This window comes from Danio rerio, chromosome 3 (assembly GCF_049306965.1).
Source record: "Danio rerio strain Tuebingen ecotype United States chromosome 3, GRCz12tu, whole genome shotgun sequence".
Taxonomy (NCBI): domain Eukaryota; kingdom Metazoa; phylum Chordata; class Actinopteri; order Cypriniformes; family Danionidae; genus Danio; species Danio rerio.
This window is the reverse complement of record NC_133178.1, coordinates 28,174,025-28,188,569: the sequence shown is the minus strand read 5'-3', so window position 1 is coordinate 28,188,569 and position 14,545 is coordinate 28,174,025.

Here is a 14,545-nt window from a genome sequence, read left to right as displayed (position 1 = left end):
TTCACGGTACGGTAATACCTCGGTATGAATGTCACGGTACGGTATTTATTGAATCATTTACAGGAAAAACAAAACTTTTGAAAATACTCCAAAAAAGTACCAAAAGTGTCAATGACATACAAATTAGCCATCTATCTGTAAGCTTTGAAACACTAACTTCAATTTTAATAACAAAAAATTATTAAACCATGTAAAAAAAATAAAGTTTCAATTTAGTATTGTTGAAAACTCATCACATTCAACATTTAATCACTCACTCACTTACTTAGATAGAGATGGGTTTAAAGGAAAATTATCATATAACTATAATCTGGTAAAAGTTGGTATCTCTGGGCATTTACAATGTCCCCTGCAACAGAAAAAAAAACCCTCTCATTTGGGACTGAGGTTTCTGGGACAGAGATATGACTTGGCCCATGTTGACAGCAGTGGGTTGTGCATTGTCTTTCCCCCACTTGAGAAGACAAACCATGAGTGAGATAGAGGTCTCTTTGCGGTACAAGTCAATGTCTGCATCAATCTGAACAGTGTGCTGTGTTTCTGCAGTCCCCATGACTGCTATTAGTCGTATTCCCCAACTTGCAGGCACGTGCACACATAGGGCTCAACCTGTGCAGTGCACATGCCCTTTTTAGTCTTGGATAGAAAATGCCCTTCCAAAACGATCAAAAGTGCCCCCGCGACGCGACACAACCTCCGTCCAGCCCTTTAGTAGGTGCGCGACAACACCGCTCTTGAGTATGTGCGCTCAACCCCCCCTCGGCGCTTTACAATACGCGCGCGACAACACAACTGTTCAGAACTCGCGCGACAACACTACTATTCAGTACGCGCGCGCGGCAACAACACCCGCTTTAGGTTCGATCATTTCCATCTTTTTTTCATCTCCGCAACTAGCAGCACACTCCATTTCCGCATTACTGGATCTGTAGCGACAACAGACCGCAAAGGATTATGGCCACGCCTGGGCTGATGGGAAATGTAGTTTCAGCTACCTCCCGTTCGCTTCATTCGCCTGAGCAAATTTTCTCAGAAGACCTATAGTTTTACCGAGTCATGCGACTTCGGTAATATCGAAAAAAAATAATATTGCGGTATGACGGTATTTACAATACCGTTACATCCCTAATATATATATATATATATATATATATATATATATATATATATATACACACACACTAACTACACTCCCTCAGTCATCTTTCCATTAAGCAAATTGCTCAAGTTGCACTGTAAAACAAGAAGAAATCGTCATTCTCGCCATCATTTGGATTTACTTTGATCGGCTAGACACTGGCCTCTCAGCTCTGTGATTATCGGTGCCGTCACTTATTGATCTGCAATTGGTAAATGTAGCTTGTATGGATGCTACTGCGCTACTTGACAAAAAAATTGCTTCTCTACAGAAAAGCGATTTGATTTATAAATAAAAACTCGCTATTGAGGAAGGTAGTTAAGCTAGTAGCATCAATACTTGTAGCGACGCTATACTGATCAACACTATAAACATCTATATAGAAATAAAAAGGAATTGTTACTCTGAAATATTTTTCTTTAATATTGTATTTTGCTGAATATTTTTGAGATGACTTTCCAAAAAATAAACAAAATATAATACTAATCACAAACATTGACTCTAAGTTTACATGTTTATACACAGAATTTGTGGCAAATGGAGCTCATGGATTGGTTACATGTTGTGCAAAGTGAGAAGAAAGTGAGCTATGCATGTCATTTTCTCTCTTTCAGATCATGTCTCCTTTCGGCATATTATGTTCTTGAGTTTCTGTCTAATGACATTTCCTCTTTTCCTTCTCAGCAAGGAAGAGCATATCCTCTGGAGTCTCACTCCATGCAACTGTGTTAAATCCAGCTGAGGCTTTCCTCTCTGACTGCGCTGCGATCACTCACATTATCCGTATGTGGGAGAGTTGTGCTGGGATAACTTTACTGCTGACAGTGGTGTTTTGTTTCCATGGCAACAGCTCGGACCAGTTCCCTGAGCCACTGAGGAGGTGAGGTGAGTCGCCGCATGCAGCAGATGGTCAGGAAGAGGAAACTGCTAAATAGGCCAGAAAAATGGCCAGAGAGAGGGACACTTATCAATGGATGAAAGGGTGAAATGATGAATGAATAAAAGACTTGCAGGCATCTTCAAAGAAAAAAAGTGTTACTAAATAAAAAGCTCTATCTGACACAACATTTAAGAAAATTGAGGGGATATTGTATAGTACGTCCTCCCCCATTTATAGATGCAAAGAATTTAATAAAAAGACATAATTAGGAGTGTGTACTTAAGAGCTTTAGGAACGAGCCAGAGACTATAATCTCCTGAAGCACTTAGTATGACAAAACCAGATATAATTTTAAGTTGTTTGATGGGTTTGTAGAAAAAAAATCTAAATAAAAGTTTAATGCAAAGTATTAATATGGTCATGTGAAAAAGATAGGACATCCTTCCATATCAGGACATAAAAATTATCTAATGTATTCAATTCAATTCATCATTATTTCTATAGTGGTTTTACAATGTGTCAAAGCAGATGGACATAGAAGTTCTAGTAAATTGAAACTGTCAGTCTACTTTTCAGAGTTGAAGTTGAGTTTAGTTCAGTGTGCTTAATTTCACTGCTGAAAGTCCAAATACTGAAGAGCAAATCCATTGATGCACAGCTCCACTAGTCCCAAACCAAGCAGGCCAATGTAAACAGTGGCGAGGAACAAACTTCACCAATTGACAAAAGTAAAAAAAAAAAAAAAAAAACCTCGGGAGAAACCAGGCTCAGTTGGGCATGACCATTTCTCCTCTGTTTAAAAATGAAGGAAATCAGTGGATGTCCATCTTGGGGAACTGCAGGTGTGAGTAAGTAACCGGAGGGTGTTCAGGCTGGCCCATGAGATCAGTGCGGAGACTCTTCTGTCACTGTGGTCTTTCAGGAATCAGTTCATGCTCTCAGCTCCTCTATGCCCATCACAGCATCAGCTCAGGATATGGCCTGGTCCAGGATTTTGGATACCTTAGCATAATTTCTTCACAGGTCTCGGATTACATCGACGGCTCTGCATAACCTCTAGAGGCCTCTGAATGAGCATCCCCAGGTGAAAAAGGAGAATTTAAAAAAATATTAGCATAGATGCTGTTCACAGTGTATTTAAATGAGATGCAAAAATGAAGTGTTAAAAATTAAATTAGTAGTTACTTAAACAGACACAAAAACAAAAAGCATATGAAGCACAGGGTGTTTCCTAACAAATTGTCAGGTGTATTAAGACAGGAAGAGTTTGTCCTACAGGTGGTTTGTCAAGCCCACTCACCTGTGTGGAGCACACTCATGTAATTATAAAAAACATACATACACACACACACACACACACACACACACACACACACACACACACACACACACACACACACACACACACACACACACACACACACACACACACACACACACACACACACACACACACACACACACACAGTACACATACATAAAATAATAATTCACAATTGGTCATTATTAATAATAATTGACAAATAAAATAGTCAAGAGACAAAGAACAGAAACTTGAAAAAGAGATAAGATTGAGAAAAAATAGAACAGGTAATTATAATGACAAACATTTTGGATTAAATACAGTAAAAATATTATGCTCTGCAAATTGTACATGTAGCATTTACTGTGTGTATACAGAGAAAGATTCAGTTAGGTCATTCAAGCTGGTGTAGCCGAAGATCTCTCAGATTGGTTGAATTTTATACACAGCATAATGAGTAATTTAGTTTATTCTGCACGAATTCGACAATTAAACAGATATATTAAAAATCTGTTCAATTAAGCCAAACAGATGTGTTCAAAAACGTGTATATTACAAAAAACAGATCTGTCCGTAAAGATTTATCATTAAACATTCGCCCTTAAAAAAAAAAAAAAAAGGAATATTTTTTTTTACTTCCTTAACCCAAATGTTGCACTCTATTGATTTGATTGTTGTCATTTGAAATTACTGCAATCTCGTGTAAACGACATGCTACGGGGAGGGGAAGTTGTTCCGATAAAAGATATGAGGTGACATATTTGTTAATCAGATTCATCTGTGCAGAAGCGCAATACTGAAGATATTTGACATTTTAACACAAGGGGAGAAACAAATGTATATATAGAAACTCTGCTTTCAGTTTTAAAGGGAAAGATTATCCAAAAATGAAAATATCATGTCATTATTTAACCCTTCACTTGTTCCAATCCAGTTTGAGGTTATACATTTGTTGAACACAAGCAAATGGATTTGAATAGCTATCTTTTCCCTAACATTCTTCAAAACTTCCTGTTTTGTGGTCAACATAAGAAAGAAACTGATAAAAAGAACTATTGATTGTGAGTAGTTTTTTTTTTTGATGATCTTCACTTTTGGGTGAACTATAACTTAAACTTTACCTTTTATGTTTTCATCACAGATATCGATAAAACCGACGATTTATAACAAATCCATCACCAAACAAATTTAACATATTTAAGAAGCATGCTTAAAGCATGTTAAGTAGTTAATTTCCAAAAGTCATCAACAAAACTGAGGTCACATTCTTGCTGAGAGGAAATGCAGTGGGTTAGTTACCATGACACTATTGCCACATCTGTGTCTTGAGCAAGACAGCATGCAACAGAAGGAAGAGCGAGATGGAGAGAAAACGTAATGGTTATAGCTGAACTGGCAGAACGCCACTTCATATCGCTCGTAATCAGTTGTGTGCCTTTGTGGTGACCTCAGTAGCCCACACTCAGGCTGGCACAGAGCATGCTCAATCTCAATTCATCACTCCAGGTAGAATTGATCGCCACAAGCCACCAGGTTAATGTATGGTCTGTAAGCTCAGAGAGGCTTTCCTATACAACTGGCTCTGGTCCAGCTAGGCCAAACAAACACACACACACACACACACACACACGCACACATACAAACACACACTGATTGTCAAGTGCTTAGCAGAGAGATAAATAACAGACAGGACCTTTTATCATGACATGAGGATCCACAGAAGGTATGCGAGATGGAATGCTGGAAATGTGTGATGGAATTCAGTGCATTTGGTTAATTATTTTACATGTTTTTTTTTTTTTTTATCTTCTTCTGTCATGCAGGCTCAAACTAATTTCACTATGATCTTTTTTTTTACTTTTGGAGGAAGAAGTGGACACAAAACACAGCAAAACTGCATTAAGACAAAAGGGGTTATTTAAAAGGATAGTTTATTTAAAATTGTTGAGAATTCTTCCATTATTTGCTCACCCTCCACTTGTTCGAAACATTGTGTAAGTTTTTTACTTCTGCAAAAAAAAAAAAAAAGGAAAAGAAGATATTTTGAAGAATGCTAGAAACTGGTGGCGATGCAGTTGCGCAGAAGTAGTGCTGTCGCCTCACAGCAAGAAGGTTGTTCTCTCTGTGTTTGCGTGGGTTTCCTCTGTGTGCTCGGTTTTCCCCCACAGTCCAAAGACATGTGGTAAAGGTGAATTGGGTAAGCTAAATTGTCCATAGTGTATGAGTGGATGTTTCCCAGAGATGGGCTGCGGCTGGAAGGCTATCCGCTGTGTAAAAACGTGCTGGATAAGTTGGCGGTTTAGTATTAGTATTGCTTATGTTTTGTGTTTGTTTCTCAAAAATATCTTTGGTGTCATTTTTTTGAGTAAACTATCCTTTTAACCAACATAACATATTTTTGTAATCAACAAAATAATGAAAACGATGATGGTTTGAGCTTCTGAATGAATTTTGAGTAAAATATTCTATTCAATAATGCACTGTAAAACCCAACAGTCAACTTAATCAAATGAAATGAGTGTAGTTAACTCAAAATTTTCTGAAAGTTATTTCTGCTAATTTAAAAAGAGTTTTGAACTCAGTGTTGAAGGTAATAAGTTTATTAAATTCCTCATTGCTTCAACTTAAATTGAGTAAGTTCACAGTACTCATTAGGATTTTTTTTTAAGCAATGGGTTTCCTAATAATTAACTGCCTTAACATAGGATTTTACAGAACTCAGTTGGTTTTTTGTATTTATTTGGTTTTACTCTCATCAAATTGCCATTTTACTTAAATAGATTTAAGTGCACAGTACTCATTAGGATTAGTTTTTTTAACTTAAATGGTTTGTTGCAATCAGTTTCCTCAAATGGTTTTAGTTACCTTAACTTGTAGGGTTTTACCAGAAATATTGTATGCACACTGCTTATTGAAAATCCAATAAAAACAGTAATATGTTAAATATCTGTACAATAAAATAAATAATTGTTAAAAAATTTAAACAGTTTTTAGTTTTATAAATAATTTGTTTATGCTGATTTGGTCTGAAACAATATTAACTTCTACCCACTTTTTGAAAACTGTGAAAAATATCTAATATTTATATTTACATTACCTGACAAAAGTCTGGTCAATCCAAGTTTTAGGAACAGCAAATAATAAATTGACTTCTAGTTGATCATTTGGTATCAGAAGTGGCTTACATGAGAGGCAAAGCCCTCTAGATTATATGGATTTTCCCATAATGAAATATGATCATGCCTTAATTTTTAATTATTTTATTTGGACAGTAAAGTCTGACTTTGCTTAGTCTAAAGTCCTGTCACTTAACAGAAATAATGTACAGTTTAGAATATAAAGTCATGCTGCAGTGGGAAAAAGATTTATTATTGTGTTTGACTCACATGAGCTTGGAGGACTGCATCCATACCTCTCTCTGCAATGACTCAAATCACTTATTAATAAAGTCATCTGGAATAGCAAAGAAAGCATTCTTGCAGGACTCCCAAAGTTCATCAAGATTCTTTAGATTCATTTTCAATGCCTTCTCCTTCATCTTACCCCAGACATGCTCAATAATGTTCATGTCCAATAGATCTTCTGCAGTATTTTAATGATCGGTATGAAGTTAAACAAATGATTCATCTTAAAAATCTACCTTCTGCCACTTTTCCAAACGATCAAATCAAATCAAATCAATTATTTGTTGCTCTTACAACCTGCGATCAACGACAAGACATTTGTCAGGTAGTGTATATGTTACAAATGTTTACTAGTGTCAACGTGTATACCCGAGCCAAATATATTTATATATAATATATATATATAAATATATTTATATATTTATACAAATATATTTATATATAATATATATAATTTTCTGATAAATAATAACATCAGTACACATTTTTGCAATGTAAATTAAAGGGATAGTTCACCCAGGCCTGGGTCATCATTTACTCCCCTTTAATTGTCTCAAACCTGTTAAGAGTTTCTTTTTTCTGTCGAACACAAGTTGGAAACCAGCAACCACTGGCTCCAATAGTATCTGTATTTCTTACCATGGAGGTCAATGGTTACAGGTTTCTAACATTTTCAAACATCTCTTTCAGGAGCACTGGAGTCATGCGAATGCCTTCAATGGTACGGGGCTTGTAAATCACTTTTAAAAAAAATCTAAAATTGACTGCAAACTGCATACACGCATATTAATTTACATGACCTGAATAAGAGGCCATCTGCTTAGAAGAAGCTCCTCTTTTGTAGTGTGTCAAATATAAATCTGTTTCTGTGTTTAAGGTCAGGTGGCGGGGGAAGCTGAAACTGACCGTGTCTGTCCTGAGACACTTTAGGAGACGTCTTAGTATTGGACTCATCTCTGACCCTGTGAACACCCGTCTGTCACCATGGAGAGGTGAGGAATCAATGCACTCTACCTTTCTCTCTCTCTCTGGAATAATTGATTAGCTGATCGACGACTTGCAAAAATAGAAACGGTCTTTATGCGGCTCGTTCAGACCAACCTATTCTTCACATCTATGTTAACACCCAGCATTGCAGGTTTTTTTTGAGACATTTATAAATAGGCAGGTCATAGAAGGCGTTACTTTTATGTTTGGTTCTGAAGAATGATGCTTCCTGTTCACACTTACATGCTACCTTCTGTCTTTTTGAAATTAAGCTGTTAATAAAGCACTTCAGCTGAATTAGAAATAGCATTATTACACTGTAAAAATGCTGTTAATTAACTCTTTTTAATATTTTGTGTTTATTTTTCTTCTTCTTTTTTTTTGCTTGTTTTAATTGGTTTATTGGACCTTGGTCTCAGCTGTTACAGCTTTTGATTAGTTGTTTGAAACAATATATTGTTTAAGAAATAAAGCATAGAAATAAATCTGAACAGTATCACAAAACTACTATACAGGCAAGGAAATACAGATGTTTCTTAAATATCTTGAATATCTGACTTCTTGCTGTGCTTCACACACTATCCAACAGATGGCGCAAGGAACAAACTGTAGTAAAACATGTCCAGATCGGACAGCGTTTGATGCCAATTAATCTGATAGTTAAACAAATAATGGCTTATTTATATTAGAATATAACTTTAAAATGTAGAATTTTACACTAATATTTAAATACAACCTATATTTTTGTGTGGCACATAAAGCTATTGGTGATAAAGAGGTCAGCACTTTGATTTATTTAGTCTTATTAAAAGTTTATGAAATGGAAATAAGGATTTTATTGCTAAAACAAAGGTAATTTTTTCTTACAGTTTTATAACTGTCTTCTATTTGAAGGTTTATTTAATATACAGATTTAAGGATTTTGGGGCCCTAAACAATTCCAGCCAGAGGGCCCAAAAGATCTAAAATGCATTTTTTGTATTTAAATTTTTTGTACTTAAAAGAAACAAAGTTTATTTTTTTAGGCTTAATTTTATAACTGTTTTTTTTCTTATATCATTCTATCTGATTTTCTACATTTTATCTTAATGCAAATAAAAATAACACGTAAAGCACCTTGTAAAACTTATGAAACTATTTGTTTTCTTAAACTGAATTCACAACTTAACATAATAAATTAACTATTTATTTTTTGTAAATTTACATTATTTTTTTATCCTAACTTTTATCCTGCTTACACATTTTTTAAGCTGGCCAGTAGTATCGGTGTCTAATAAATATGTCAATAAAAGTCACCTTATTAAATTAAGTTAAATTGTCAAATGTTGTATGATCAGAGATCAAGTTATAATGCAGTTCAAAAGCATAATGAAAAGCAGACAGGAATCACACTGTTTGTTATGAATATTTTTACCATGTGCTTACTATAGTTTTTTTCTTCTTCTATACGTTAACATGCTAGTCAAAATTAATTAAAAAATTAAGAGTTTAAATGCAAAAACCTTGAAGTGCCATCTGAAATTTTCATCTAAAACTGGGGCCCGGGGGTCAAAGTTGGCCTGTTGGAACCTTTAATTTGACCCACCATCCCATCTGAGAACAGAGGGAGAATTTTTGGGAAGGGTTGGGATTAATGCCTTTAATACAAATTGTTATTTCTAATTGAACAAACCTGAATAAAACTGGTTTATTTTATTGTTAAGCTACAAAAAAGCTAATGTTTTAATTAAATGTTGTAAATTAATTAAATTTCTATTTTTTAAATGAACATACTTTTGCTCAGCGGATAGAGCACAATTAAGAAGTCCTCAGTGAGCAAATGCTTGGCTAGTGTATTTGGCATTAAATTCCATTGTATTATAAATGGAATTATGTTTTCATAATAATAGGACCATTATAAAATATATATTATGCATTAGTTAATATGATTAAAGTTATGTTTTCTAGTTATTTTGAATAAACAAGAAAATCATCCAGCAACTTTGTAATACAGTTGAATAAACATATCTTTGGCACACTGTCCTCAATCAAGTTTGGTTTTTGGCCTTTCATAAGAAAAAGTTTGATCAGCCTCCTATGTTTATGATCAGTTATTGCCCATTAAAAGCAATGACATCAATATGTTCTATACCATACAAAGTAAAATACTAAAATACACACAGGGGCCTGCAAATGCAAAAAAAAAAAAAAAAAAAAAATGTCAGATGGCACTCTTCAAATATGTATTTCTTATACACTGTCAAAAATGGGGTACAAATCCACAGAGTTGAACCAAGGCAAGCATTTATAGTTACAAAGCATAAAACATTTCTTTATAAAAATGTTCATAATATGATGTGTTTATATAGGCTACACTGTAAGCAGGCCTGTAGGCAGCCTAGTGAAAGGGGTGGGGTTTTTTTTCTCAAAAACTGGACTTTCTGTTTTATTATGACATTTAAATATTGCATTTAGTGACATTTTAAGCAGTATTTTTGCTGGATTAGCTTTTTGGATGGTCATAAAAACCACACTTTTTGATGCATTAAAACATTTCCTAAAGATTTAAAATAAGGAAATTTGAAAGAATACTCATTTAAAAAAAAAACAAATTTATTAAATCATATAACATTAGAAAAAATAGGAATCTGTTAAAGTTTTAAATTAAAAACTATAGTCGGTTGACATTTATTAGACAAATAACAAAACGGCCAGCATGTTCAAGTGTCCTCAGTCAGAATTAGGCTTTCAATAAAAAAATATTTAAAACATAATAATAATAATAATAATAATAATAATAATAATAATAATAATAATAATAATGTAGCTCTTCATATTTTTTTACAAACCTCTTTTATAAAAATTATTTTATAAAATATTCTCTGTTTAAAAACAATAGAGGAACGAAAGAAGACTTCTCTTTCGTCAAATTATAAAATTAAAGTATTTGTTAGCATTGGACAAAACTCATTAGCTAAAGTCACGTTGAAGCAACAGCCAAGAGAGGAATCCGCTTGGTTTTAAAGGCTTTTCTAGGGATTATTTTCACTATTTATGTTAGCATAGCAGCCAAAATAGGACAAATGAGCACATGTATAGACCTTTGTCAGAGAGGGGTGGGTCTTAGCTACCGGCATGGTAAGGGATTTATTTTGAAATGTGAGTGTTTATTTGTACTTGCAGTGTGTGAAAACTGTAACTTGTCAACAGGGGGCAGTATTTAACTTTAAAAAAAAACAAAAAAAAAAAAAAAAACACAAACAGGAGGCTCACTTCTTTTGCTCATTCTTCATTTCTATATGTCTGTGTATACTTGTGAACAAAATATTGTAGAACAAAATAGATAGATAATACATAATGGTTATTACTATTTCATTTCAATATTTCAATATTTATGCATTTTTTAATTAAAGACACTAACCCATTAGGAAAAAAGCGATGCAGCTTAGGTTATCAGGAGAAACATTAACTAATGTGACACGCAGAAACAGTTTATTTTACTATTATTGCAAAATGGCAAGAATGAACTGCCTGTAAATCTCCATCAGTTTGTCTCTCTCGCTGAGCAGATGGTCCATCCATAGGGGCGAATCCATCATGCTGACTTCTCTCTGTCCCTTCTCTGACTCCTACCAGTCACTCTTTTCATCTTGTTCTGCGTTTATTCACATTTGTTGTTACTCTCTCCAGTATCTCCTACCAATTTAATTCCCTTTAAGCGTCACACAGCTTTCTGCTGCGCTTGCATTTTCGCCTTTCCCTCTCTCTCTCTCTCTGGAAGTGGATGGAGATATGGATGCAGTCCAGACAGTGAGTGCTCAGCGCTCTGCATTTCTGGTTAAATCACTGGTAATGTGATTCACAATCTATTTGACTTCAGCGGAGCGGAGGCAAGCAGGTGAGCTAAACCAGAGGAGACGTGAAATTACTCACTCCCCTCTCCATGGCAACGCTTCAAACCTGGCCTCCTATAATCTGCATTGTAATAACTACTGGATAAAACGAGAAAGGAAAAAAAAAAACATTCAGAGCACTATTGAGCTCGAGCACAGACAAAATAAGTGGTTTGAATGTTCTTCATTTCACTCTCTTTTTCTGTTAGTGACCTTTAGAAGATAAAGCGTGATGATGTTTGATCATAGCGTAGAATGACTTTTCAATGCAGTGTTACTTTTTTATATGCCACATTTGTTCTGATCCAGAAGCCTACTCTTTCACAGAAATGGCACTGAGCTAAATCTTTACTGAATCTTATTTTTGGATCTATTTTACAATCTGACTTTTTTTATTTACCAACGTCAACGGTAACAGACAGTTAGACAGACAGACAGCTAGACAGACAGACAGATGGATAGAATATAATGATCTAATGTCAATGTTGTGGTATTTAAAAAAAAAAAAAAAAATATATATATATATATATATATATTTATATAAATATATATATAAATATATATTTATATAAATATATATATATATATATATATATATATATATATATATATATATATATATATATATATATATATATATATATATATATATAAATATATGTTTAAAATTTGCCATGGTGTCACACCTTAGCCTGTCAATCATACTTTACAAAACAGTATTGTAGCTTCACCAATGTGTACACAATAATATTAATAATAACAGGCCACTTTATTAGGTTAACTGCTCGTTAACGCAAATTTCTTATCAAACTTTTACATGGAAGCAACTCAATGCATTTAGGCATGTAGACATGGTCAAGATGATCTGCTGCAGTTCTGCATCAGAATGGGAAAGAAAGGTGATTTAAGTAACTTTAACGTGGCATAGTTGTTGGTGCTAGATGGGCTGGTCTGAGTATTTCAGAAACTGCTGATCTACTGGGATTTTCACGCACAACCATCTCTAGGGTTTACACAGAATGATCTGAAAAAGAGAAAATATCCAGTGAGCGGCAGTTCTGTGAGCACAAATGCCTTGTTGATGCCAGAGGTCAGCAGAGAATGGCCAGACTGGTTCCAGATAATAGGAATTCACACAGGCTCACCAAATTGTACAATGGAATTTTAATTATACACTGAGGCGGATGGGCTAAAGCAGCAGAAGACCACACCGGGTGCCACTCCTGTCAGCGAAGAACAGGAAACTATGGCTAAAATTTGCACTGGCTCACCAAAATTGGACAATAGAAAACTGGGAAAATGCTGCCTGGTCTGATAAGTCTCGATTTCTGCAGCGATATTCCGATGGTAGGGTCAGAACAAATTAAGTTAACTTAATCATCTCACTTAAACAAATTCATGTTGATAGAACATAAAACAATTAAGTTATTCCCAAAAAAACGTTAAGAACTGTGTTGTATTAACGCATTTTAAATAAGTAGTTTTAACAAGCAGCAAACGCCTGAGTGCAGAAATCATCAGTCTAAACCTTTGAAACATATGAAATGATTCAACCAGCAGAAATAATTCATCATTTACTAGCTTTGATATATCAATAATTTCCTTATTGGCCCAATAGTGATAAACAGAAGTCACTAAAACATCATGCACACATGGAATTTAAATTTGGCGTGAACTATCCCTTTAACTCTGTCTTTCGAAAAACAATGAAAACAAAGTTGGCACACTAAGCATATTCACACAAAAAGTGCCATTTCGAGCAGCATGGCTATTCATCAGACTGAGTTGGACTGAGAAATAATGCGGTATGTGTGTTACACTTGTTTTCACATTCAGGTAATGAAAACCCACCCACTGGTCAAAAATGCAAAGCTGTGCAGTTTCCAAACAAATTCAAGTTCCTGAGGAATATGTGCTTAAATTGCTCACAGTACAATGCAGACTCATTGCACAAGCTCAACATTCATGACTGAACATGCCAATCATTCTGATCATCGCACTGATGACTCGGGCTCATCATCGCAAACACAAATCCAAAAATGAGATGTAGTGAAAGAGATAAAACAAAGGAGTGAAAAAAGAACAGGAAACAGCAGAAGAGAGGCGCAAATGATAACGCACAATACGATTGGGGGAGATTTTTTTTTGCTTCTGCATGGAGCGACAGATTTTTCTTGCACCCACACAGTGCTATGACTGATGACTTTTACAGTAACACAGTCTGCTGTGTCACCGCCACTAGCCTCTAACAAGACCCCCTGGGTGGACAGGAGAAGATCTTTCACTTGCTGTCGATGTTTCTGTGGGTCTTGGACACCACAAACACACACACACATACACACACCTGCTTTACCAGTGTTAACACTGGATCTCTGTGGAAAGGGCCTCAATAAACCATCCTACATGACAACAGATAGACAGATCCCTCCTGGAAACAAACAAACAAAAAACAATAGAAACCATCACAGAATTTGTACAGGTTTTGAAATTGTTTGAAATACTAATTATAATGTATTTTTTAAAAAGTGTATTGGTCTTTTTGACACGTTACAAACCAGTACAGCCATGTGAAAAAGTTAGAACACCCTATTCAATTTCAACTTTTCACATCAGGATATTGGAGTGGCATGGTGGCTCAGTGGTTAGCACTGTCACCTCACAGCAAGAGGGTTGCTGGTTTAAGTCCCAGCTGGGCTAGTTGGTATTTCTGTGTGGAGTTTGCATTGGTCGGAGTGGGCAGGGGTTCTCCGCTTTCCCAAACAGTCCAAAGACATGCACTATTGGTGAATTGAATAAACTAAATTGTCCATAGTCTATAAGTGTGAGTGTGTGAGTGTGTGTGTGTGTGTGTGTGTGTGTGTGTGTGTGTGTGTGTGTGTGTGTGTGTGTGTGTGTGTGTGTGTGTATGTGTGTGTGTGTGTGTGTGTTTACCAAAACTGGGTTGTGGCTGGGAAGGCCATT